This window comes from Mus musculus, chromosome 14 (assembly GCF_000001635.26).
Source record: "Mus musculus strain C57BL/6J chromosome 14, GRCm38.p6 C57BL/6J".
NCBI lineage: Eukaryota > Metazoa > Chordata > Mammalia > Rodentia > Muridae > Mus > Mus musculus.
Genome location: NC_000080.6, coordinates 17,897,296 through 17,924,395, shown reverse-complemented (window position 1 = coordinate 17,924,395; position 27,100 = coordinate 17,897,296). Strand labels below are relative to the sequence as shown.

The following is a 27,100-nucleotide window of genomic DNA, read 5'->3' as shown; positions in this document are numbered from 1 at the left end:
GAACCCCTCCCTATCCTCCAGCACCCCTCCCTATCCTCAGCACTCCTCCTCATCCTCTAGAATCCCTCCCTCTCCTCCAGAACCCCTCCCTATCCTCAGCACTCCTTCCATCCTCCAGAACCCCTCCCCATCCTCCAGCACCCCTCCCTATCCTCAGCACTCCTTCCATCTTCCAGAACCCCTCCCCATCCTCCAGCACCCCTCCCTATCCTCAGCACTCCTTCCATCCTCCAGCTCTTACATTCTTTCTAACCCCATCTGACTTAATTTGTTTTTAATGTTCCAAAGTTTATTATGTTTTGGTGAACTTGAATCAAGATTGCTCACTCTAACTTAGAACTGGGTGGTTATGGCACACACAAGGTAGTGAAGCCTTTATTTTCACCTCTGACTTCATTCTATAATTATGCTTTTAAAACATTGTTTTTTTTTCTTGGTTTGTTTTTAAGAGATCAGCCAAACTATGGATGGACCATTTCATTTTCCTACTAGTGACTGAGATGTTTGAGCATCTCCAATGCAGAACTTCTCAAAGTGCATGCTGTAGAAGAGCAGCCTCAGTCTTGATGGTACTTTGAACAAGATTCAAGGTGATTCACATCTTAGACATCATGTTCTTAAAAACTAACTCCCTCACCCGCCCATCTATAACTTCACCTCTTGTCAGAGCTGCTTTCTGCCTTCCCCAATTCACTTATGAAATCTAATGAGCAAATGAAAGACTGACACTCTGGAGGGGGAGGAGGCCCAGGGTCAATGCCAGATGCCTACAGGCTAGAAAGGGGTGCTGAGGGATGCACACAGGCAGCTAGTACACACAGATAAGTCTTTAGTACACACAGGCAGCTGGCACACACAGGTCAAAGTCCTTCCATTCACACAGGCAGCTGGTACACACAGATAAGAGTCTTTAGTACACATAGGCTCCTCCTGCTCCTCTTACTTCCCTCTCTACCCCACCAAGCAGAACATGCCTACACAAATCTGCGCCGGATAATGCGCAGTAAAGGGAAACTGTCATGACATACAGGACACATGCCACCTGAGCCGCCATCTGAGAGACCAGGAAATGAACTCTTACAGCTCTGCCCCACACCCCGTCTACTCTCAACTCTTCCTTGGTGACCTTTAGCAAACCCGCCCTCTTTCACACAGAGGAGATTCCAACACAGTTGCCACCTGATTGACAGCTCCCAGCTTCACACAGTAACCTCAGTGTGGCACAGTAGATTGTTTTTCTTTTTAATCTCCTTATTGGAGCCATTAAATCCCAGCTGCAATCTTGTGACACCATTAATTTAAACGTTTCTTTATCTTCAAAATTTTGACTGACTGGGCATAGACAGTACAGACCTGTAACCTGAGAGAAGAACAGACTAGGAGCAAGAAAACAACCTTAGTAAAGTTCCTAAAACTGGGAGCAACACCATGGAGTCAGAGCTAACCTCCCTGCTAGTGCTGCTGAGCACCCTTTTCTTCGGTGATAGTAGCTTTTGTAGTGCAGTATCAGCAATATTGTGTCATGTGGTATCATTAAATGGCATTACTGTTATTATACTGTTAATGCTGTACTGCTAGTACTTTAGTAGTACTTAGCATGTTGTATTGTTTGTTACAATGAGCTCTAGATTTATTTTCCCGTGTGTGTGTGTGTGTGTGTGTGTGTGTGTGTGTGTGTGTAACTGAGGTTGATGATAGGGAATACTCTTTGATTACTCTTCTATGTTAAACCCAGAGCTCGTTCAATGGCTAGCACTGCTAACCTGTTTAGGAATCCTGTCTCTGACTTTCAAGGCTGTAATTACTGGCAGAGCACCATGAGCATCTGGCATTGCCTTGGTTACTGGGGATCTGAATTCATGTCCTCATGACTGTGCAGCAAGTGCTTAACCACTGCGCTATCTCCTCAACTCTGAGCTCAAGAATTTCACGGGCGACTTCAGTACTGTATCTCACAACATGTCAGGTATCACTTGTCCCCGAACTTCAGTATCACCTCATCACATGATTCCCTGCGGATGGTCTTCTCCAGAGTCGTGCATGGGTCTGGAGCTCAGCAGTTTTGGGGGGTCACAGGAAAAGGTGACCCAGAGTTAAATCAAGCCAAATGATGCCTGGAAGGGATGAGCAGAGTGAAAGCTTTTGTGAGGTGGAGCATGGAGGCGAAAGTATCAGGTACTGAGTGCTAGCCAGGACAGCTATATTGATGAGAGACTAAGAACCAGCATCACCCAGAACCATCACTTCTGGATATCATGTTTTACCATTCCCATTGTTCATGGGTCAGAGAAGAGTTTGCTTTCTTATAAACTCTCTCAACAAGGCATGAAAACCCAGTTCATGCCTGAAAACCCAGCAGTCAAGAGGCTGAGACAGGAGTATTTCAATGAATCTGAAGCCAGCCTGGACTACACAATGCATTCTGGGCCAACATATTGAGGAATAGTTTATTCAGGGTCTTAATTTTGTAGTTCAGGGTTAGTCTTTAACTTGCAATCCTCCTGCCTCAGTCTTCTGAATGCTTGTTATTACAAGCATGTACCACCATTCCTGGACTGTAGCTAAGAACTTTCATTTGGACCTACTTTTTGCAGAGAGACAAAAGTTCTGAAGTCTCAAGAACTCCAGCTCCAGTGAGGGAGTGCTTCCACTTTATTCTGAACCCTTGATAGGCACCCCTGAAGTGGGTAGTTCTTCTGCTGCAAAGGCCAGCCATCACTTGTCAGACACTCAAGCAACATTGATGACGGCTGACTGTTTAGGCTCCATAAGTTTTGTCCAATGGCAACTCTCAGACAGAAGCAATTTCAGTTCCTGTGCTGGGAATGATGGGAGGCTCAGCCCCACAGCAGGGAAAGGGCTATGGAAGGGCAAAGCTTTCAGGTTTGCAGCAGTCAAGTGTTTTCCTTCAATAAGGCAACAGTGTCTGTGGTTGCAATGAAGATTCACTTGCTGTGGCTAATGGTTGTTCACAAGAAGATGAAGGTGTTAAAGTCTTCCTATATAGCTCAGGTTGGCCTTGAGCTTGTGGTGGTCCCCCTGCCTTTGTCTTCTGAGTGATAAGATTATAAGAATGTACCATCATGATCAACTATCTCATTCTAGGGCTCATCTCTATTATAAGTGATTGTGCATAGTACCAAGTGCTGCATAAGTGCTCCCCCAGTGAGCAAAATCCCCAGACCCTGCTAGACTCTACTCTAACCTGTGCCTATGTCAAATGCTGCCTTTTTCCTTTCCTTGACCTTCCCTTGTTTTCCTGGTCCCTCATAGGCAATGTTTCCATTGCATGTGGGAAGGAGCATGGGTTCTGCTGCTTCTAACAGACAGGGAGACTGAAGAGAGCCAGGAGACCATTTCTATGATGGGATAAGGTCTGTTTCACCAGTTACTGTGTTAAGTGTCCTGAAGCCTGTGGCAGTTGCTCCCATTACATGGTGGAGGGCTTGGGTACAGTCTGATAAAATTTCTATTTCTGCCTTGAGAACTAGGTCAACAGTGTAGAAGTGAAACTCTTGGGGTCAGAGTAGGCTTTTAAACAATCTAAGCAAACAAAGAAGACAGTCATTATAAGACCATCTGCTGCATGAAATGCACCATTGCACAGATTGAAACATGGGACACTTAGTCAAATAACACAGGGATAGAGAAATCAGGGACCAGTTCAAGTTTCTGAGGCTGATTAGGGGGGCACACGCTTGTCACGCACAGCACTCACAGTGCCTCCTCTTCTCACAGACCTTTCTCTACATGGACACTCATCAGGCTCCTTAGGGAGCAGAGAGGTGGGCTAGATAGTGACTCTCAAGGACAAGGACTGTGTAGGCCACCAGTGAGTTGTAGGATCCTCAAACTTCTTTTACTGCCACCAGGTGGTCAGTAGGGAACTGTCCCCCTGCCAAGCCAAGGAGAACTTTAGTAAATAGCAAATGCACAGGACACCAGTGTGGGGGTGGGGTGGGGGTAGTGGGTGGTGGTCTGGAAGCACATTCATCATGTTGGAATTCAATAACTCCAGAGGAATGAAAGTACCACGCAGCTCTGTCAGAAGCCTGTAATTGTGTAATTGTGTAATTGTGGTTAGGTGACTCAAGGAGGCACAAGTGTGAAAAATATCAAACAGGAATGGAAAACAAAGGGCTTGCACAGAGTTTTGTGCTTTATCATTGATTTCTAAAGGTGTTTGATGGTGAAATAAGTAGCTACAAACAGCTCCACTCCTGTCCCCACCTCTAGAGTGCTTTGGAAGAATAGACTGAAGTACCTGAGAGAATTATAATCTCCAGCAAAGAAATCAATCCATATTTGTTCTTATATCATGGATATGGTATTTGCAGATCTGAATGCAGGCTCTGCTATGCCAGAAGCCACTGGGAGCACCTGTAGGTTTTAAACTGAGAGATAAAAATAACATCTTCTTAAGGGGGAAGCAGCCTTGCTCTGAAAATTCCCTGAAGATGAAAAATTTATCCTATGAATACAGTTGTTATCTATTTCTTAAATGTAAAAGGTAAACTGAGGCAGGACTGACTTGCAATATTCCTGTGGGAAGACTTCAGACAGCATGGCTATGGCTACACTTGCCTATAATCCCAACATGCTTGGGGCCAAGGCAGAGAAATCCTGAATTCCAGTCTGGCTTCTACCCCATAGTGAGACTCCATCCCCTCCTGACTCCCCACCCCCTCCAAACAAAAACAGAAACAAAAGCTAGTTATGATATCATTTGAAGAGCAGCTGTAGTATGCAGAAAGCCCTGGGTTCAATCCCTAGTATAACATCTTCAAAAAATATATCTGAAATCTATAGTCTCTGGCCCTTCTACTGGACCCATGTTTGATAGTGCTTGGCGATTTAGTCATTCACTTACTAGCAAATTCATTGGCTCTCGACAAGGTCTTATGTCTCATTGCCTGTTGACTTTCAACAACCTGTTATCTGGATAATTTTCAGTAATGTGTCAAAGTAATTATTAGGTTCAAATTTTTGTTAGTCTACTGGGTTAAATCATGGAAAAAACAAACAAACAAACCTGGAATTCTAAATGGGAATTAGGTTATTATTTTAACACTGAGAGAGTTGTTTAAGGATTAAAAGGGGAAGCTGCAGATGTGTGGATCTGGGATGGGTGGGGCTGGGATGGGTGGAGCTGGGATGAGGATGGGGAGGTAGCTTAGAAGGGAAAGAAGCTTTTGGAAGGTACTTGGAGACATAATTTTCTGTTACTTTTTTCCCTGGATGTTCAAGTTTAGTAAGTGCTGGTTTGATTTTTCTGGTCCTACTGTAAAGCCTGTGTAGAAATGACCTGGGGATGGTGATACCATCAAGAGGCCCTCATGCCTCAGTGCATGGCATTCAGTGCCTCAATATATTTTTTCCACCATGACCCCAGACCAGAATAAATACTTAAATGTTCTGTGTAGTAATCCAATACACACAGCCTAAGAACCGCAGTTCATACCGAACAGCCATGGCTGTGGCTGTGGTTATCTGGCATCCTGGAGAGAACCTGGGTTTAGAGTTTGGGAATTGTGGCCACCACAATGAAAAGTACAAGGAGTGACTAATGTCTTCTTTATTGATGTGTCACTCTGTGAGCTTAAGAGTCCGTAATTTAACCTGGAAGATTTATTCTGCTAGGTGGGCCCATGATACTTGATACTGGGGCACAGGAAGTAAGAAACCATGTTGGATGTTCTGGCCACACTCTCAAGAGGCCATCTTGAGAGCAAACAAGGTTTAGTTATCATTCAATAGCTTCCTGAGCTCCTGTCACATGTGCAGGCTGTGACAAAGATTCTAAAACATTACAGAACCTAGTTGTCAGACATACTAACCATTACACGCAGTAGAAGTCCAGGTAACTCTGGGTATTCACTGACACTGGAGAGGCTTTGCCTCCTGCTCACTGGACTAAGACTTGTGAGAGGCTGCCTCTGTGTGTGTGTGTGTGTGTGTGTGTGTGTGTGTGTGTGTGTGTGTGTGTGGTGTGTAAATCATCTGCTCATTGCTAATGGGGCATTACTGCTTCCCCTAAATCCTCTCCAAGATTTTTTTTTTTTTTTTACATTCCCTTCAGTTTAAGAAAGAAAAAAAAGAAAAAAAGAAAAAAAGATGCAATGGTTTAGCTAGTGTCTGTTTCCTGCTGGGGAAGGGCACTTCAGCCTGGTATTTACATTCCACACTCCTAGTGGGCTTTTATTTTTTTGAACAATACACCGAGATTGCTGAATCATGCTCAGCTCATGGCTCCAAGAAGTTTTTCCCCCACTCCCAGCTCTGTTTATGCAGATACGACATAATACTGTTCTATTCATCTCTCAGAAATGCCAACAGTTCAGATATGCAGCCCCAGGCTCCCCACCCCCTTGAGCTTATTTAAAGCCTCTCACAAATAAGACATTGTGAAATATTATATGGTCTTTAAGCCATTTGACCAGGATAAGACCAGTCCAAACCCCATTCATTCGTTCATTCATTCATTCACTTTTAATCAGCAGATGCATGCACAATGCCTGGCTACTGTCACAATTATTCTTAAAAACTGAATCACACACCAGCTTGGTCTTAATCTTCTGTTGTGTATCAATGCAAGCAGCAGACCCTTTCTTAAGTGTGAGAAAAGCTTTCTCACACCCAGAAGTTTACATTGGACTCAGCCAAACGACAGAATGAACATCATGGCTGGCTTGACTGGTGAGCTTTGGCTAGGGCCCACCCAGTTTATAGCTGTCTGAAGCACTGTCCCCTAGCTCAGCCACTGTTACAGCCATGCCATCTCTGGCCACTTCCAGGCATAGTTTTGCCAATGCGCAGCCAAGGTCATCTGTGGGGTTTTGTTTTCCTAGTTGCAAAGTCCAATCAATGGGACTCTTCAATGCTCCAAAGCTCTAGTGGTCAATGTAGGGTGAAAACACACACACACACACACACACACACACACACACACACACACAGCCTTCAGACAGCTTTGAAAAATCCCAGTGTTCATCCTGTAGCCCTAGCAATTAGCATTCTGTAACCCAGCCAGTTTTGTAAGGCTTCCCAGCACTGCTGAAGTGCCCAGCCAGAGCTAAAGACTACTGCCCCAGGGTGGCCTTCCATATACTGTGCAGGGGAGTCCCTCTATCTTAAAGTGCTGGGAATTGAATGCAGGCCATTGCACACACTCTGGAAGTGCTCGGATACTAGGAGACCATAGTCCCTGAATCAGTTTTTGTTGCCCCTCATCATGGCAGTCAGAGTGGTGCTATTAGAATAAAATTCAGCTCACATAACCTCTCTGCTCAAAACCAGATGTGACATCCACATCTGTCCCCTTTGTCCCACTGTGTTCTCACTGCACTTGGGCCTTACCAGCATCCTTGTTATTCATCAAACATGTCCTCTGCTCAAATGTTTTCTGGGTTAGGACCTGCTTGGGTCCTTGCCTCCATTAAGTCTTGTGTACCCCACCTCCTTGGAGCTTCCCTCAAATGCTCCAGATGCGCTGTGACAGTTCACCCTGGGTGCTAACTTCCTGATACCCTCCTTTCCAAGGACTCAGTATCTTCTGGGAATCATGCCATATCCTCTGTTAGGAAGTCAGCTCTGAGTCATGAGTGACCCCACGAGTTCACACAGGTTGTAGGACATAGCAGGCCCTGAATAAATAATTGTTAAATGAAGAATTGTGGCCATATTTGGTGGGAAAGGTGGGTGCTGGATGCAGGGAGGGAAGCTGAGAATATAGGAAGGAAATGAATGTCATCATAAATCACAAGTTTTGAGGACAATATTTACCATGTGATTTTAGTTACTAGGTATTGCAGGCAACATCTAACTATAAAACTATACTTCCAGAGTTAGAAATGAGGGTATGGTTGTCTGTGGCTGGCTGGTATGGCTTGTGGAAAGAGTGACCATTGGTGGCCAAGCAGGTTCCTTTAGGACTGAGAAAAATGTCCTAAAGGGAGGTTATGGTGATGGCCACATGACTCTGAAAATTTACTGAAATCCATTGACCTTTTAAAGGGTGAACTGTATTACACAGATTACAATAGTTTAAATTCACTCTTATCCTGAATATCCTACACAGTGTGAAATCTAAAGCTGAACCAGAAACATGGATTGTCTCTGGCCCGGGTCCCACAGTGAGGAAGGGAGAGCTTTCCGAATCATCTCTGCTGCCAGACAAACATCCATTTGTTGATAACAATGCAATTCAAGAGTGATTTGTCCTGATAGCCTTCCTTAAATTTGCACACCTCTTGTGAACTTTTATTCATTCGTTTAGTTAGTTTTAGAACTTTAGGCAATCTCTGTTTGGAAATGAACTTTGTATAGATTTGAGACTTTAAAATTATATTTGTTTGTTTGTGTATTTACTATTTGATGTGTATCTGTGAATGTACAGTTGTGTGTGTATGAACCCCCACCCCTCGGTGTATGTTTGGAGGTCAGCAGACCCCTTGCAAGGGTCAGTTCTCTTTCAATCATGTGAGGACAAAATTCAGGTTGTCAGAGCCTAGATTTGACACTTCTAAGTACAGAATGCCAGGAATACCTCCAGCTCCAAGGACATCATTCACCGTGTACTGATGGCTCATTGTCCCGTGCATTACAGAAGCCCATCTGTCTACAGTTGGGAACCAGGATGCTGCCTGGCCCTTAGCCCTGTGAGTCTTCTTCCAACTCACTGATGCTGTGGTCATCTAAGAACACACAAGGGAGAGCAGCAAGCTGCAGTTAGAGTGAAACAGCTCAAAGGAGTCATGTTCATACTCTTGAAACTCAGTAGCAAACCTGATAAGCAACCCAAAAAGACAGTCTTTTGTCTGCTTTGCTCAGAATATTGACCCATGCTTGAGAGGACTGAGGGACCGGCTGAGCCAGAACCTCAGTGGTCTTACCAGAGACTCCCTAGGTTGGGAGCTGCACTGCACAGTCAGGGCGATCAGACACTGAAGACTCTGAGGGGAACATAGCACTTTAACACCATAACCTCCACACTGGAAGGGATGGAAGGTCAGAGTTGTTTGATAGAGCAGAGGTCAGGAAAGACTGAGAACCTTGTCCTTCCGCATTTGTTAGTGAGGCAAGGAAAGAGAAGACTCAGTGCTCCTGAGAAGTGAGCCACGTGCAAGTGCCTTGGGTGGGTGGTATGTTGACACCAGCAAATCATGACTTCTAACAAATCATGGCCTCTCTTCTAACAAGCAATGCCTTTTGGGGGTGACAGGACACACCCAAGCAGGATGGTTGTAACTAGAACATTATCAGAAGTGTGGAAGGCAAAGATCACTCAAAACAAGTCACCCTTCATTATTTCCAAATAGCAAACACACCAGATATTACAAAAGATAGACCCTTGTTGAGTTCCAGGGTCCCTACCACATCGCCTGCACAGTCGTCACATGAAGCTTGGCCATGCTGTGCACTGAGGGTCTTTCAGGATGTGAGTTCTGTAGAACATAGATAACTGTTCTAAAAGCATTTTGACTATGCAGTCTAGACATTTGCAAGTATATCTGCAGATATAGTTTATTTTCTTACCATGGATCTAGTTGTTCTAAAGGAGACAGCATTTACCTTGCACTATGAGCTCACAGGCACCCAGGAAGTGCCCAGCAAGTGGCTGGTGTTTCTCTCACACCTGTTGACAATGGACGCTTGTGACCTGAGGGCCAGGCATTAGAGACAAAGGTATCTTCTGGTGACTCTGTTACCTGGAGGAAGTGGCCCTGCTAATCATTCAAAGTGTGCCTGACTTAATGTATCAGCTGAAAGGTTAGGATTTGGAAAGGCACGCCCATAGCATATAATATGATAGTATCAGGGTGAGATGGCTTCTTTAAAATGAGTTGACAACATTAGGAAAGAGTGATGGCTGGAACACTAATCATTTCAAGATGATAGGAAAGGGTAGCCAGTGGCACAGTGATTGACAAGTATTGCTGCAGGTCTCAGCTGGGACCTCAACCATGGAAACCGTGGAAGAATACCCAAATCAGTGCTTTTTCTGCAGCTGCTGCTTGTCCTCAAAATACAGTTTTGCTTGTAGGATAATCTTTGTTATGAGTGTGATTTGGATTGCCCCACTCCTAACATCTCTGGAGTCAAGTTTCCTGTACGTGGGACTTGCTCTCCTGTTTTACTGTGTGAAGGACAGTGGACCCGAACATCACTGGCCCCTGACCATCAACTCATGTTTTTTACTTTTTCTGCTGTAGAAACATAGACCATTGATTTTACAGGGGAGAAAATCCTTGTGATTTGAAAGAAAGGAAAAAAAAAAAGGTTCCTGAAGGAAGTGGAATCAGCTAGGATCTAAAACACCGAAGACACAATTCAAAGTCCATACAGGATGCACAGGTGTGGAGCTGGAGCTAACACTTGAACTCCAAATCCGAGGACAGCTAGAATGACTGTGGCTCTTGGCTTTGTGGTAAAATCAGCAAGCACTCTTACCCACTGATCCATCTCATCAGCTCTGAGTGAAGGATCTTAATAAATAACTCCTAATGTCGATAGCTATGAAGATTAAAACATAACAATAATCTAATAATACATCAGATTTTTTTTTTGGTTTTTTTGAGACAGGGTTTCTCTGTGTAGCCCTGGCTGTCCAGGAACTCACTTTGTAGTCCAGGCTGGCCTCAAACTCAGAAATCCACCTGCCTCTGCCTCCCGTGTTGGGATTAAAGGCCTGCGCCACCACCACCCTGACAATACATCAGATTTTAAAAACATAAATTCTCTATCAAGAATAAAATAGCAAACTGCTGAAAATTTAGTATGTATAACACAAGATTTGGTCGTGTAACACAAAGCATTTCAAAAGTTCATCCTTGATGAATCTGAAAATCCATACAGCCAACTTTGTGCCAGTGAGACACATCTTACTTAGGAGATAGGAAAACATGTCTTGACAGACATGAGACATTTCTGAGTTCAGCGAAGGTTACATGATTATTCATAAAACCAGACATTCTATTAATAACTGCTGCTCCATTTGATTGACAATATTATTCCTATTATTTTGGGGTCAAGTTCATGAGAATAAACTTTTCCCATGAACTGGCTGGGTAGGAGAATTCGAAAACAGACTGGCCCTCAGTCCCAACCCCTTAGATGCTTTTGGACCAATCACACATTGGCAGCACTGGAGGCAGCTGAAATGAATAGACCCACAATAAAGGACATGTTCTGGAGATGATATCTGCAAATCTAGGGCATCAGTAGTTGTTCACAGGAGAGGTTTGGTCTGGCACAGGGGACAGAGGTGGCAGCAGCTATAAACTCCTCACTTCCTATCCCAAAGCTGACTGCCACATGGTTGGTTGTTGCCCATTAGTAACAAATCTACCCTGCTCTATTCTGAAATTTCGGGCTACCACTTGGCAAGCCATTCCTCAGAGAACCTTGACAAAGGGCTCTGAGGTGAGTGTCCTCTGGCCCTGGCTGTCGGCTGGAGCAGCTGTTCCTCTTATATTTCCCATTCTCTACTGTCTCGCAGCAGTTCCAGCAGCTATGACACCTACTTCTCTGACTGCTCCTCTGAGTTCCTGGATTTCAGCAATACTGTCTGCTCTCTCCATTTCTCAACTGCAAGGATAGCAAGCTGCTTCTTGTCACCAAGTTCCATAGTGTTCCTTTTATTTCCTCAGTGTTCCAACACCTACATCACAACCAATTCTCTGTATCAAATCCCTGTTTCCGTGAGTTAGAGTTACGTTGTGTGTCTCTCTGGAGCCTGAGAGTTGCATATTGGCAGCCTGCTTGTAAAAATAGACGAGTGCTTTCAATTGTACCATTGTACTTACCCTGGAGCAACACCACTGCTCCAGTCAAAGCCTGCCTCTTCGCAGTTCAAGAAACTTAAATAACTTCCATCTCAGAGCTAAGCACATATGGAGAACAGTAACCTCCAATCAAAGGGCAGTAGAGGGAAATTATTGTCCTATTTTTTAAAAGTGTGTGAATATACATGTCATGGGTTCAGACTCACATCACGCATAGCCTGTATGGAGGTCAGAGGATAACCTCCCATCTTGTCGGAGACAGACTTCTTGTTTTTGCTGCAGAAGTCAGACTAACTCACTCTTTAGATTTCATGGCCCTTCCTTTTTTCACCTCACATCTTTCCACAGGAACACTGGAATTACAGACAAATGCTACTGTGTCAAGCCATATATAGTTTCTGGGGACCCAAACTCAGGGCCTCTCGATTATGCAGCAAGCACTTTACCTACTGAGCTATCTCTCAGGTCCCACTATCCAACTTTTACAAATTATTTCCTTTGATATAAAATGTGTTTACTTTGTAAATGTTTGTACACATAGAAAGTACAAAGGATAAAAGTAATACAAACTCTGTACTAGTTAACTTCCGACATCTGAGACTATGTGCCTTTTCTGTTATGTATGTCTAGATATTTTAAAACAATTATTCTTAAGTAACATTTGGTCTTTGAGAGATTTCTCATAACAACATTATTTTAAATCCAAGACTACTGTGACCTTGCTTTGTCACAGGAAACTTTTCCTCTCTGGGACAGGATCTTTCTGACCCAGAAACACAACCTAGGACAAGGAGACAGGGTCCTTCCTCTGGCATGTCTACTTTGCATCTTGATTTAGATTATAAAGTTCATAAGAAAACCTGTGCATATACAGGAGGAGCTCCTTGTACATTATGAGCTGGCTCTTGGCAAGAGGCAGTGACAAACCCTGAAGGAATGGGAACTTGTTTGCACCATGAAGAGTGACAGGTTTGGGCAGAAATGTGGCCCAAGTGCTTGTGCTAATTACCCTGATCTGCAAAATGCATTGAGCATTTTATTTCTCTTGTTTGTCCCTCCCTCCCTCCTTTTCTCCTTCCCTGTAGTTTAAATAAGAAAGTCCCCAGTAGGCTCAAGTGTTTGGACACTCACTTCTCCAGTTTGTGGTGCTTTTGTGGGTAAGTTATAGACCTTTACGAGGTTAACAGCTTTGGTGGAGGAGTTACATCATCAAAGTCAAGCCTTGAGGATTTATAGCCTGGTTCCGCCCTCGGTTCACTCTCTGCTTCTTGTGCATTCAAGGGGATGTGGTCAGCAGGCTTCCTGCTTCTGCTACCATGCCTGCCTGTTGCCCTGCCTTTCCCACCATGATGGGTTCTACCTCTCTAGGTCAAAATAAACTCATCCTTAAGCTGCTCTTGGTCATAGGATTTTGTCACAGCAGTAGAAAACTAGTCAATATACCACTCCTGGAAGAGCTTACACAGAGGACATGGACAAACCAAAGTGTGACATCACGGTTATAGAAATAAGATAGGACTGTCCCCATCTCACAAAACTTACTGCTCAAAGAACCAATCTCCAGAAAGAAGTAGTAACAAGCACCCGGGCACTCAGCACATGGATGAAGCACCCAGGCACTCAGCACATGGATGAAGCACCCAGGCACATAGCACATGGATGAAGTACCCAGGCACTCAGCACATGGATGAAGCACCCAGGCACTCAGCACATGGATGAAGCACCCAGGCAGGCAGCACACGGATGAAGTACCCAGGCACACAACACATGCATGAAGTACCCAGGCAGGCAGCACATGGATAAAGCACCCAGGAACACAGCACATGGATGAAGCACCCAGGCACTCAGCACATGGATGAAGCACCCAGGCACTCAGCACATGGATGAAGCACCCAGGAACTCAGCACATGGATGAAGCACCCAGGCACTCAGCACATGGATGAAGCACCCAGGAACTCAGCACATGGATGAAGCACCCAGGCACTCAGCACATGAAGCACCCAGACACTCAGCACATGGATGAAGCACCCAGGCACATAGCACATGGATGAAGTACCCAGGCACTCAGCACATGGATGAAGCACCCAGACACTCAGCACATGGATGAAGCACCCAGGCAGGCAACACATGGATGAAGTACCCAGGCACATAACACATGCATGAAGTATCCAGGCAGGCAGCACATGGATGGTGTACCCAGGCAGGCAGCACATGGATAAAGTACCCAGGAACACAGCACATGGATGAAGCACACAGGCACTCAGCACATGGATGAAGCACCCAGGCACTCAGCACATGAATGAAGCACCCAGGCATTGTATACAGGCTGTTCTCCCTCGTTCATAGGCACACCTGCTAGCAACAAACTGTGTGTCATAAGAAGTCTTCAACTTTGAGATCTCAGATTAACTTATGGTAGTACGGACTGCTGTGCATCCAATGTTTAATTAAGCTTAAAGTTATTGCTCACATGTAAAACAGAAGAGGCATTATGAATAATTAAACACCAAGTAAAAGTTATGAAGCTAAATAAGTTATGAAGTTAAATAAAATAGGAATTCAAGGAAAAACAAAATGGAAGCCAAATAATGCTCTGTCCTTAAAAGATTAAATAAATATAAAGTAATATCAGAATAATCACAATAGTATTAGTCTAGAGTTGTAAACAAAACTTTTCACTTGAAAAGGGGATTGTAGAATGCGGAAAAGAAAGAATAATTATAAAGCATGACCACAGTTTGGCGATATAAGGCGGTTCCATCTTATCACAAGGACACTTGCTTGACTATGTCCACAGCAGCTTTATTCATAAAAGCCAGATACAGAAAACAGCCCAGATGTCCCTCAACTGGAGTGGATAAAGATCATGTAAAACACACCATGACATTTTGTAAGATTGGAAATAAGAGGAAATCCTTGAGCTCAAGGAATCCTCCTGCAGCACAAATAACTCAGAAATTTTACAGGAACAAAGATAAGCCAACATATACATACCAGAAGAAGGGAAGTTACTTCCAATGCAGGAAAATTCTCCCCTAAATAATTCTCTATTAACAGGGGTAGATGAAGATCTCACTGTTTTAAATAGGTGGCAAAGCAGCTCTGAGGCCGGGACACTGTCAGAGCTGGCAGTAAATCATGCCAACACTTATATAATTTTTGTGGAAATTATATAATTTTTATGTAGAAAAATCATCATAGTACAGTAGAAGTCAATGGAAATAAAAATCCCAGGTCCCAGGCAGAAAGTCTACAGAACTAGGGATTATTATAGCAGCTGATAAGAAAGATCCCAAAGTTGATTTTTGGAAAAGCAAAAAGAAAACAGCAGATGAACTAACTAAGGAAGGGAGAAATAGTTGACAAACATGCAAAGATAAGAGTTCGAGGACAGCTCTGCTTTTGGTATTGAGAATTAGATGGAGCAAAATAGCTGATAACTATATACCAAGTTTATTTTTTAAAGATATTATACTGCGAGATAGAAAAGGAACCATTATACAGAACAATAACCCTAGGGAAAAATTTAAAAACTGTTCAGGGAACTCCTCTCCCTCCATGAAACTGCTAAATCTGGATGGTTTCAGAGCAGGATGATTTCATAGGTCCAAAGAGTCTCTCAGAAAATTTGAAAATAAACACATTTCCTCAATTCTTATTTCTGATACTAAGGAAGACACTGCAGAAGAAATTATCACGTTGCTTATTGATACTGATATAAAAGGCTTAAATATCAGTAAAGGACTCAATGGAAACAAAGAGAAGGAAGAGTTCTCCAGGCAAAGCAGAGCATTTCCCACAGATGGGGAAATGCTAAACTGGCAGTGCTTAGCAGAGTCTGCTGAGAGAAAGGTATTGATTTCCTTGTGTGATGAAAAAATGGATTTGAATGAGGCCCACTGCTTGGTCATGATGGCTTGGCAGTCTGAACGAGGTTATATGAAGGTCATCTTGACACAATATTAACTTCGAGAACACTGGAAGAAGGAACAAAGTTCACCTGTAAGCTAGTGGGACACAGCACAATGCCTGTACCATTAAAACAGCATCTATTGCTGCTGTGAGAAGGTAGCAGATTGATGGACCATTATAGATGTTCAGACACTGGTGCCAATGTACAAAATGGGCAGCCTACCTGAGAATTTAATATGTAGAGATTCGCAGTGTGCTAAGACCTGGGTTCTATCAATTCATGGAGATGAGATAAAGAGTAAACCATCTAGGGGAAAATACCCTATAGTTGGATCCACAGCTCGTATTCTACCTCTGGCTAAATGTCAAGTTGAGGAAAATTGAAGCACATCAATAGAAGCTATAAGGGAAAGCCAAGGGGTCCCTCTCCTTGCCTGAAAGTAGTGAAGAACTTTTACTATGTCATACAACACAGAAGCCCACCTGCAATCTCAATTCTTGTGAACTTCCACATCACTGAGGATCCCAGTACAAGTCAATTTGTAAAATTTAAACATCTGCCATCAGTCACTATGTAAATAACCCACAGAACACTCATCCAATGGGACACTTTGAATATTAAAAACAAGGAAACACTTTGAGACATGGAATAACTACTAGGAAACCTTGTCAATTAAGCACACAGCAGTGTACAGGGTATGTGACACCCAGGCACACAGAGACTGAAGGACACAGACATTTATGCAAGGAGTATTTTGGTATAGACAGGCCAGAGACCATGTTTGCTATCAGGGAAGGGGACCTAGGTGGCTAAATGACTGGTGGCGATGTTTTTTACTCCAAAACTTTAATCTATTTTAGTAAGATGAGAAGAATAAATGAATAAAGTGCAAAGAAGTACATACAAAGGTGGGAAGCTTGAGGAAGAATGGATGCTTTCCCAGACTGCTGTGAAAACAATGCAACAGCATGGCAGTGGTACAAGGTAATGTGGGGGAGGGGAGAAACACACACTGCATTAGTTGTATGGAAACAGGAATACATAGATATCTTTCCTGCTCAGTGTGACTCAAGAGGCCATGCATGCCTGTGGGAGCCAGAGGCTAGACATTCACCCATCAAACAGGCACCCATGCTAGATCACATCCATCCATTCAGTAGACACCTGCAGTGCTGCATTCTGATGCAGATGTCAAAGAGAGCCAGCAAGCTGTGAGGGAGTGAGTAGAACCTGGAAGGCCACTTTAGAGCTGACAGTAGTAAACAGTAAAAAGGACTTGAGCTGGTCTCAATGTCTCCTCCATGGAGGAGCAGAAACAGTTCCAGGAACTGGACAGGCCTGGGAAGCAGTTTTACTGGGGCTTCAGATTTTCCAGAGGAGACCAGAAATACAAATTTGTACTTGGAATCTCCTGGTTTTAAAATTCTAATTCAGTTTTAAAATAAAACCACTACATTGGCCAAATCAAACACACCCTGCCAGCCTAAGCTGGTTTAGTGGATGGCCAGCTCAAATCTCTAAAGAAAAGAGACTGGGTTTTTAAACAAACACAGCAGAATGTGCAAGCCCTGCCATCCTAGGAAGCTGGGGATATTTTCCATTTCTTCACACGTTCCTGGAACTCTTCTTGAAGAACCAGATGGTCTGCTCTCAAAGTCGCTTCTTTTTCTCACCACGTCAGAGAGTGGGTCATCTTGATTTAAACTTTGTTTGAATCCTGAGTGCATTTACTAGATTTGGTTCTTCACGGCATTTGGATTCTTGCTAAAAATCAAATGTACCTTCACAAGGATGAAGATGTGCTTGATAATATACTGCTATCCCTGAAGACTCTCCCAGAAGAGGACCTGTCCATGTTTAGAATCAGGGAAGTAACAACGAGTCCTTCCAGGGACTGTTGAGCATCAGCGCCTGAGAGGCAACATGTGTGTCCCAGCATGCTAGAATGTAGGGGAGGCTTGTAGCACTACAGGTCTGCTTATCAAGGTTACGCCTGTCTGTCTGTCTATCTGACTGACTTCCTTCTACCCTCTCCTTTCTTTCCCTCCTTTTCTTTCTACTCTTTTCTCCTTGGAAAGGGCTCAGTTCTTTGGAGCTGACTGAATGCACTAAGACATTTCTTTCTAGGGAGAGTTGGCATGCCTGTGTGTCCAAACAAAGACTTTGTTCCAAACACAACTGGCACATGCATTACCTTGATTCTCCTTTGATCAATAGCTGAGTTCCTGGGGATGGGAGGGGATGCTAATGACAGTAGTCATGTGGAAGAGGAAGGCTGAGTCCTCCATAAGCAGGTGTCCCCTTGGGTTTCCTCCCTAACCACAGAACGAAGCACAAGCCACCAGTCTGGATTTCAGAAGCACTTGTGCTCTCAGGAAACACACATCACACTTGGTTTTATCATCATTATAATATTCCTATAGAAATAGAGTCCAGGGATATGGTATAAAGTAAACACATCTTTATTATTTTTTGTTTTGTTTTGTTTTCTGAGGATAAAATACTTTAACTGATTCATGTGATTAAATCCTTAAATCTCTCTCGTTCTTTTTTAATGGGAAAATGTGCATTATGTTCATTCAATCAGTAAATCTTGTACTTGAGCTGAAGTACATTATCTTAGATCAAGTGCGCCATAACCACATCCTTCCATTACGCCCTTCTCTCTCTCTTTATGCCTGTTTTGTATAGTCGTTTCCCCTGGATTGAAGCACTCCTTCTTGCGGGAGAAGGGTGGGCTCATGAGACTTACAAAATAGACCCAGATGCCCTTCCTTGAGGTGACACCACAGGTGCTAGGGAAGAGGAAGCTGTCTGGTGGAAGAGTCACAATGATAAAGCTTTTGTGAGCTGTCACTCATGTGGGCCTTTCTGTGATGCAGGCACTAAAACATCCTCCCCCACACTGATAACTCTCCCTATTCTGGAGGTGACTCTTATTCCTGCTCTACCCCCACGGGTAACTTCCCTCTTATCACTCATGTTCTAACTGAGTAGATAGATAACTAACTCCTCCCACTCTCCTGGAGTAACCCTCATTACTGTAGGATTCTTCTCATGCATGCTCATGGAGGTAACCCTTATCCATGGTTCTGTAAGTGACTCCAGTAAAATCACTGGCTCACCACGCTGGAGTTGGATGCAATAATTACTTTAGTCTTCTGCTATTTGCCGCATGGCCTGTGTATAATAGACTCCCCAAGAAAGGTAACACAGCAGTGAACTCTTTTTGTAGGGCTACTGATCAATTATTGTGTGCTAGGAACTAGATGTGTAGGGTAAAAGAAAAGTAATACATTATCTATACTTACAGAAAAGACCAGACACCAATCAAACTAATTTGCTTGTCAATGTAGAATTACAGTTATGTTAAGTGCTGTAGAGCAAATACCAAGATGTGGGATTTGACGAGAAGTGGTGAGTGGGGTGTGAGTCCCCAAGGGCCAAGATCAGGATGAGATTGAAGGGCAGGTATGAGCAGCCTGGGCAGAAAGTCTAAGAAGGTAAGTCCCAAGCCTAGACTCTATGACACAGGGAGCCTGGACCACAAAGTGCTGGTCTGATAATCAGAGGCTGTGGCCTCCGAGGAGCTGGGCTGCTGCAGCACATCAGAGCAAGGCCAGGTAGGGACTCTCAGACACAGGCTGTGAGTACCTGGCTACCTGGCTGCCTGGCTGCCTGACTGCCTTGCAGCTGGGGGTATTAAGGCCTCTCAGGGGAGGCAGAAAGCATTCCATGATAGGTGTGAGTCTCCATGGAACAATAACAGCATGATCCACTTGCTGCACAAGGCAGGATTTTATATTTATGGGTAAGTTGAAGGTATGTGCAAAAGAAGTAAGAATGATTACATCTAACCTTCAGAAGTCACTCTGGAGGCTGGCTCAGTGGTTGAGCGTGCATTCTGATCTTGCAGAGGACTGAAGTTGGTTCCCAGTGCCACCAGGTGGCTCCCAACTGCCTCCAGGACCAGCTCCAGGGTATCTGATACCACTTTCTAACCTCCAAGGACATCTAAATTGAATGTGGACATCCAATCTCTCTTCCCAGAGCTCAGGGAGTACACCTAGATGGAAGGGAAGGTGGGGAGGACCTGGAAGGAGCAGAGGAAAGGGAAACTGTAATCAGAGTATACTGTATGAGAAAACCTATGCTTAGTAAAAGGGAAGAAAAGAAAAAGTGAGCTGCTAAGGAAGGACATATGTGCATGGACGTGTCTAGGGGAACAGAGTACTGGGGCCTAAGGATTTAAAGCACAGACGCTAGGGGAGGTGCTTGTGACAGGAAGGAGTGACTTGGGTATTGACTCTGGTAAGAAGTCAGAAGATGGTCACAGGGCCTCCATGACTTTAACAAGTGTTACTTGGTTGTTGGATGGATCATGTCAGAGTCAGTGGGGGATGAGGAGACAGACATGTTGGGGTGGGGTGGGGAGTGGAAGCTGGGGGTCTGATGCAGGAGATGTGTTTTGAAATTTACAGTGGACTTCTACTCTGCTATGAAGAATAAAATCATGTTGTTTGCAGGATAGCAGGAACAAGAGACCATCATGTTGTAGGAACATACCAACCACACAAAGACAAGTGTTTTCCTTCAGATATGGAAGAAAAATGAGTAAGAGTACCAGCATTGTGGAAGGGTCACAGAGAAAACAGGAGAAGGGAAGGCACAGAATAGGGCACGAGGGAGGGTAAACCCTGTCAAAGCACAGCACATGCATGTGTGCAAATGTCATCGTGAAGCAAATGAAAGTTCAGTAAGAGATGAACTTTAAAAGCATCCAAACAAAGTAAACCCTAATGGAAGACTCACTTGGAGGGTTTTAAGAGACAGTGAAAAGGATGATATGTATACATGCGTGTCTATTCACACATACATACTTTTAAAGAGAAAATTATATGTTTATAATATATATTCATCATTCATATACTCACACATATTCTTTCATTATATATATATAATTTTCCTTTAAAGAGGAGGGAGGAAGAGATCCTGGGAAGAGGTCCTTGGAAGAGACCCCATATGGAGGAGACGGTTTGGAGTATAGGAAAAGGGCTGACTCTCCCACTGCAGATGAAGGAGAGGGTTCAGTCATGAGTAGGTTCTGTGAGGTATTTGAGTTTTAAAGGGGTATATGAGGCTATTTGGTAGCCGTAGGGAGGACTGTCAGGTGTACAGAGGACCCTGGTATCTGTAGCTGCATTACAGAAACCAGAAGAATGCATTTAACAGAGACACCTAGTAATCCTGTAGGTCAAGGCTGATGATCCATTAAGCATATTAACTTGGGTCTAGCAACATTCCCCCATGCCAGCAGATCTGTCCAAAGCCTTGGGCAGTGAGTCAGAATCTTACATTGGTTCCATGAATCAGAATGCTTTCTTTGTGCTCATTGGATCACACTGGGCTGGAGATTGGTACCTCTGAGCAGAGCAGAGGGAGAGGAAGAGCTGGGGCCAAGGCTGGACCCTGTAAACCTTGGGGCACAAGGGAAAATTCTAAAAGGGAAGCTAGCCACGCTAGTGACGCCTGAGAGCTGGGGTAGGTGGGCCAAGCCAAGCTGAGGCACAGACACAGGAAAAGGAAGAAAGGTCTGCATTCCCCTGGGTAAGCTGGACTTCCAAACCAAAATAAACTTAGGGGAATGAGAAGGGAGGAAGGGAAGGAACAAACAAGAAAGCTGATTTCCAGCCCGGGTTCTCTGGCAGCTAACAGTTCAACTAGACAAGCTACCCTAAGTGCACCTTGGCTATAATGGAGACCCTCACTGGAAGGTCAGAGCAGCTTTGAGCTCTGAATCACACAGATAATTGTACCTGTCCTATGCAGGGCCACCAGGCTCCTGCATATCTTGAGTGGGGGTTGGTCCAACCACAGAGAGCCCATGGTGGTTCTGAGTGCAGCACTCTAGAGGTTGGACCTAGGCTGGCAGTAAGCCCATTGTTTTATTGAACAGGAGGCAACTCAGGCCTTTGGAGGCCAAAGAAGTAGATGGAGATGACTCTAGCAAACCTAGGTCACTCTGGGGTGATAGCCTTTCACTTCTCCCAAGCTCAAAGCCTTCTTTGCAGTTCAGAGTTGGAAGGAACCCCAGAGATTGCTTGATTCAGCTTATTTTTAGACAGGGAAATGGAAAACGAAATGGCTTGCCCAAGGTCACAGAGCCATTAGTGGAGAAGCTTACACAGCTTCTGGATGCCTTCTTTATATTGCCCAACGAGTGTGAGTAACTGTCCCAGGAGCTTAAAATGTAACTGTCAGGGTAGCTGGTCTTGACAGCGTACCCTCCTGTTGCTACAAGGTGTGACACCATGCCTTAGAACTCTTCCGGTAACAAGACAAGCTGGATTAGATGCTTGATCTCCCAGGCACTTGAGTCACCAGGAACATGACTAGGGAGCACCAGTACTCATCCCAGACAAGCTGCATCTCAGCTGCGGCATCTGAGAGCATGCTTCCCTAAACTGGGTCCAGAAACTAGAAGGAAAAACAACACATAGCAAACAGGGCTGCCAAGAGAGGAGATGGAAGCAGACGGGTGTTTCTCTCAGCATAGGCCTCCCTTAGGAAAGAGGAAGACCTTGCTGTGCTTCCAGGACATTAGCTTTGGAGGACCAGAAAGAACCAGCTTTAAGGAACAGAGTTAGATTTGGAATTCAACCTGAAGTTTTCCAAAAGGGCTGTGCAGAGTGGGCAGTGGCTTCTTCCCTTCCTCTCTCTGTGTCTCTTTCCCTCTTCCTTCCTTTCGTTCTTGGAAAACAAAAAGTTGTTTTTTTGTTTTTTGTTTTTTGTTTTTTGTTTTTTTTAATTTTTAAGTGTCAGAATCTAGAACTTTCTTTGTTTGGATTTTTTTTTTTTTTTTTGAAATCTCATAGCATTTAAAGAGAGCTGTTTTAGCCTGGTATGGTGTTGAATACCTTTACTCCTTTAGTTTGGGAGTCAGAGGCTTGGTGTACGGCATGAGTTCCAGGACAGCCAGGGCTATGCAGAGAGACCCGGTCTTGAAAAAAAAAAAAGAAAGAAAGAAAAACAGAAAGGAATGAAGGAAGAGAGGGTGAGTTCTGTTTACTTGATAGGTGTAGGAAATCCAGTTATAGGCTTGAACAATTTATTCATTGGATTTTTGGGTGATTAAGTTTTAAAAACTTAGCTTTACTGAGATAGAATTCTACTACCTCCCCATCTAGAATCAACAATTCAAAGGAGCTTGGTACACAGGCTTATATGATCAGGACAGTGGTCAAGTTTGGAATGTATTACCTCAGAAAGCAACTGCATCACCCAGCTATTCTCACCCTGGTTCTCAGTTCCAAGCAACTAAAACATGCTGGTCATTTCATATAAATGGGATAGATTATGGTCCCTTTTTTCCAGAAAGTTTGCCCAAATAAGAAAACTTGGTCACTAGGAGAAGAGAAAAAAGATTTGTTTTGATTTGTCTTTGGTTTAGTTTTTGAAACCCTGTGTGAGTACAGACTCTGACTCCTGCTAACTCGGTTACCATCCAACTAGCTTGGCAGTTCTTGCTATGTGTTGCATCTGGGACACGTGAATTGTGCTGTGTCAATGGCAAGACTGTGACCAAGGACCAGGGGACTTGGAGCATCAATGATAGATAGATGAGCTTGCTTTGAGAAAGAGGACAAGGCATTTTGGAGAAAGGCATGTTTCTTCATAAAGCTTACATTTCAAGATCTTAGTCATTTCGTTCATATACTCCTCACTGGCTTTCTCACAAGCCATCTTTCAGTGTGGACTGTTTATCTGTCATTTTCATATAAGCATTCTCTTTCCTCAAATCTCCAGTTGTTCCTAGTTTCTGGTTACCATCTCCATATCTACTGCTGGAACCTGTGAGTGTCTGCTTTTATTCACTGAGAAGATGGATGTAACCAGAACAGAATTCTCCATACTATCTACTAACAGCATGAGCACCCTATATATTGCTATCATGGGGCAAGGGGTTCTTAGATTTATCTGTACACTAATGAGTTAAAACAGATGGCGGGCCCAAAACTCCAGAATTTCTGAATGGGCAGCGTCTGTTACACCATTCACACTCCCTTCTGCTGCCTAGGCTGCCAGCTTGGAATGTGTCTAGAGCCAGTATGGCAGGTGGTGTGGCTTTGTGCTCTGGCATACCTCTGCAGTGTGTCCGGGTCCTAAGCTCTCTCTCTCTGGGGCAGGGGCCAGCAAAGCTCCCTTTCCCTTCCTGACTCATCAGTTTTCACCTGCTCTTTCTTTATTGGGTCACCCCACATAGGGGCAGACATGTTCTTTCTTGGGTCTCCATTTATGCATTCCACTATTCCTCAAGCTTCACATCATTTCTCTACTCCTCCTGCAGGAATTTCCCTTCTGGGTAGATTAATGTGCTACCCGAAAGACTCTGTCAGAATACTTCACACAAAGAGAAACCAGATTGTGTCCCTTGATTGGCAATATTCCCAAAGTCCATAGAGGGCAGAACCTCTCATGGCGGAGGCCCAGAGTTGCAGGCAGGTGGAGGAGCCAGGTAGGTGCTGACTTAAACCCAGGTTATATGGTTAATGGTGCCATGCTCTTCAGGAGTGATATGAGGAAAGCAGTCACAGAGACAAGGGCCATCTGAGGAGGAAGCTAATGGGAACAGTCCCCTGTGGATGCGAGAAGGCTTCGAGAAGACCGGAGAAGACTAGGAGAGGAGTATTATGTTTGGAGGCCAAGCAGAGGCCAAGCTGGCTATGATCTGGTCTTCTTGGGAAATATCTCTGTTTTTCTGATGCCAGAGTTTGTACCCTGAAGCACGGTGCTACCCAGAACTCTGTGAAAAAAGTCAAAGGGCATTGACCAAAATAATGAAATACTTTTTACAAACAATGACAGTTTATGAAATGTTGCAATACCTTATACTAAACAGTTCACCAGAAATCATATGAATGAGGTTCTTAAGCAATTCACCAGAAATCATACAAATTTAGACCTTAAGTTTATGAGGAAAAAAAAAAATTACTCGAAATGTTATGCTCTGCGGTTAAAGCTAGTAAGGACACCTCTATGTATGTTTGTTGTGCTTATGTGCTTCAGTAATCAGGGTTAATGTATGTCCACTACATTATGAAATCTAAGACAAAACTTAGAAAACTGCTAGAAATATGTTCACCAAAAATTTACTAACGCTATCTGTGTGTATGTGTATGTATATGTGTATTTGTGTAGACAGAGTCATGCTTTCCATGTACTATCATATCCATGTATATGTGGCCATGTGTATCTGTGTATGTATGTAAGACATTCATACTCTGTGTACTATCACATTCATGCACATGTATATGTGCATGAGACAGAGTCATGTTCTCCATGTACTATCATATCCGTGTGTATATGCACATGTGTATGTGTGTGAGACAAAGTCATGCTCTCCATGTTATGTTTTTGAAGCAGGATCTCTCACTGAACCTAAAGTATCAATATGGCTACAGGATCTGCTTTTCTCCATGCCTTTTAGTACAGAGGTTACAGAAGTATGGTGAGACACCCAACCCCTGAGCTGTGCTGACTAAGAACTCCTCACCTCTGCATGGCAGCCGCTCTCCTGATTTAGACATTTCCCCAGTGTTACTAACATGCTTTCAAAGGACACGCACACACATTAGTACAGCAGAGTGGCTATACCCATTTTGGTGCTGCTAAAATTGTTAAAACCAGAAAAGTCTGGCAATAGTGCATTATCTGAATATGTTACTATGCTTCTAAGGTTTCAAAATCCGATTCAAGCCGGGCGTGGTGGAGCACACCTTTAATCCCAGCACTTGGGAGGCAGAGGCAGGCGGATTTCTGAGTTCGAGGCCAGCCTGGGTTACAGAGGAAGTTCCAGGACTGCCAGAGCTACACAGAGACACCCCCCCCCCCCCCCCCAATAAAATCCCATTCAAAGTAGAGCTATCTTAAATTCTTGTGTGGATGATTAGAAGAAAGCAATCAACAAAATAAACAGTGTCTGGTAGGCAGACACAGGCTTTAAAACACAAATAAGCAAGTACCAAGAGAAAATGTATCACAATTATATGAGAATGAAAGTCTCTGTTTTCTTTATAATGCCTTTCTGCATTATTTTCATCTAGGATTTAATTTATTTTATATTCTTAAGTATTGAAATTAAATGTTTTGCATGGAAGTTTTAATCTTCATTTAATCTTGTCTGTTTGGACTATCCTGCATATGGAAATTAATGCACATTAATGCATAAGTGGTTTTTGAGATGAGAGGGAGAATGGATTATTGTTGAAAATTATATCACAGAATCTTATTCCTTAATATTTAATGAATATTAATGTAAAATGTAAATGTACACATGCAAAAATAAATGAACATAAAATATTGCCAGCTGCCACAAAGTAAAGCATACATTCAATTCAAAGAGCTGTTGCCAAAAGAGCAGCGGCAGCTGGCAGACTATGTGGTTGGGGCCCCTCTACATCTGACATAATACAGTGGGTGGCCTGGGTCAAGGTATCACAAATGTCCTGGAGGGGAATGTGCTAAGTTCAAAGCCTTGGGAAATGTGAAGAATTCACCTCAGAAAACACGAGGCCTAGCAAAGGAACGACTTGGATCCATGGTGGAGAAGAGCTGGAGCCCACAATTGCAGAGTCAGCTGTAGAAGTTGGGAGACCAGGGTCAGAAGTCTCATGGGATTCTGAGGTGGGAGATGAGGCCAGGAGCTAGGGCGGCTGTGGCACCTTCTTCCTTCAGAAAACAAGCAGGAGCTAATGCTGGGTACAGAGCAATCGAATGGCGACATGTTAAGTAAAAATTTACCTCTATTGCACTAGAGAAAAGGAGGGTCTCCAGTGCATTTCCCTGTTAACAGGAAGGGCAGGTGCGGAGGACAGGGAGACAGAGAAGAGATGGGAATAACCCTATGAAGAAAAGAACACCACCACAGAGTAATTAAGTAATGCTCTTATTTAATAAGAATATTAAGTGGATTCCTTATTTAATAAAATAAGAGTTTAAAGTCATATTATAAAATAAGATAAAAAGAACTAAGGAAACCCCATGAGACACAGAGAAACTAAACAGGTAAAGGTGGGGGAGCCTAAACGTGGAACAGCCTACATGGGGAACAGCAGAGGTTCAGGCTAGGCATGTGGAGGGAGATGGAGGGCTCGAAGCCAAGATCACTGATATTTCTCAGATGGGAAATATGACAGGAAAGGCAGGAGGAGGTTCTCCATTGCTGTGTTAAAGACATCATGAATGAAAGCAACTTGGGGAGAAAGGGTTTGTCTTCTACTTCCATGTAACAGTCCATCACTAAGGGGAGGCCAAGAGAGGAACTCAAGGTGGGAATTTGAAGGCAGGGACTGACACAGAGGAAGAGGAGGAGACCAGTTCCTGGGTTGCTCTCTGTTGCTTGCTC

General features: G+C 43.8%; 1 protein-coding gene across 18 annotated transcripts in view; it reads right to left on the bottom strand.

Moving 5' to 3' along the window:
• Positions 1–27,100, bottom strand: part of Thrb (thyroid hormone receptor beta) — a 380,873-nt gene that overhangs the window by 115,702 nt on the left and 238,071 nt on the right. Inside the window, exon 1 of one of the 18 annotated variants that reach the window (XM_006517972.4) lies at positions 8,546–8,707. The exons of 16 other annotated variants lie outside the window; for them this stretch is intronic. The gene's annotated coding sequence lies outside the window, so the exon portion shown is untranslated. Of the gene's footprint in view, positions 1–1,996; positions 6,037–8,545; positions 8,708–27,100 lie in introns of those variants that run through there. One more of the 18 variants, XM_006517971.4, reaches the window with a different exon arrangement.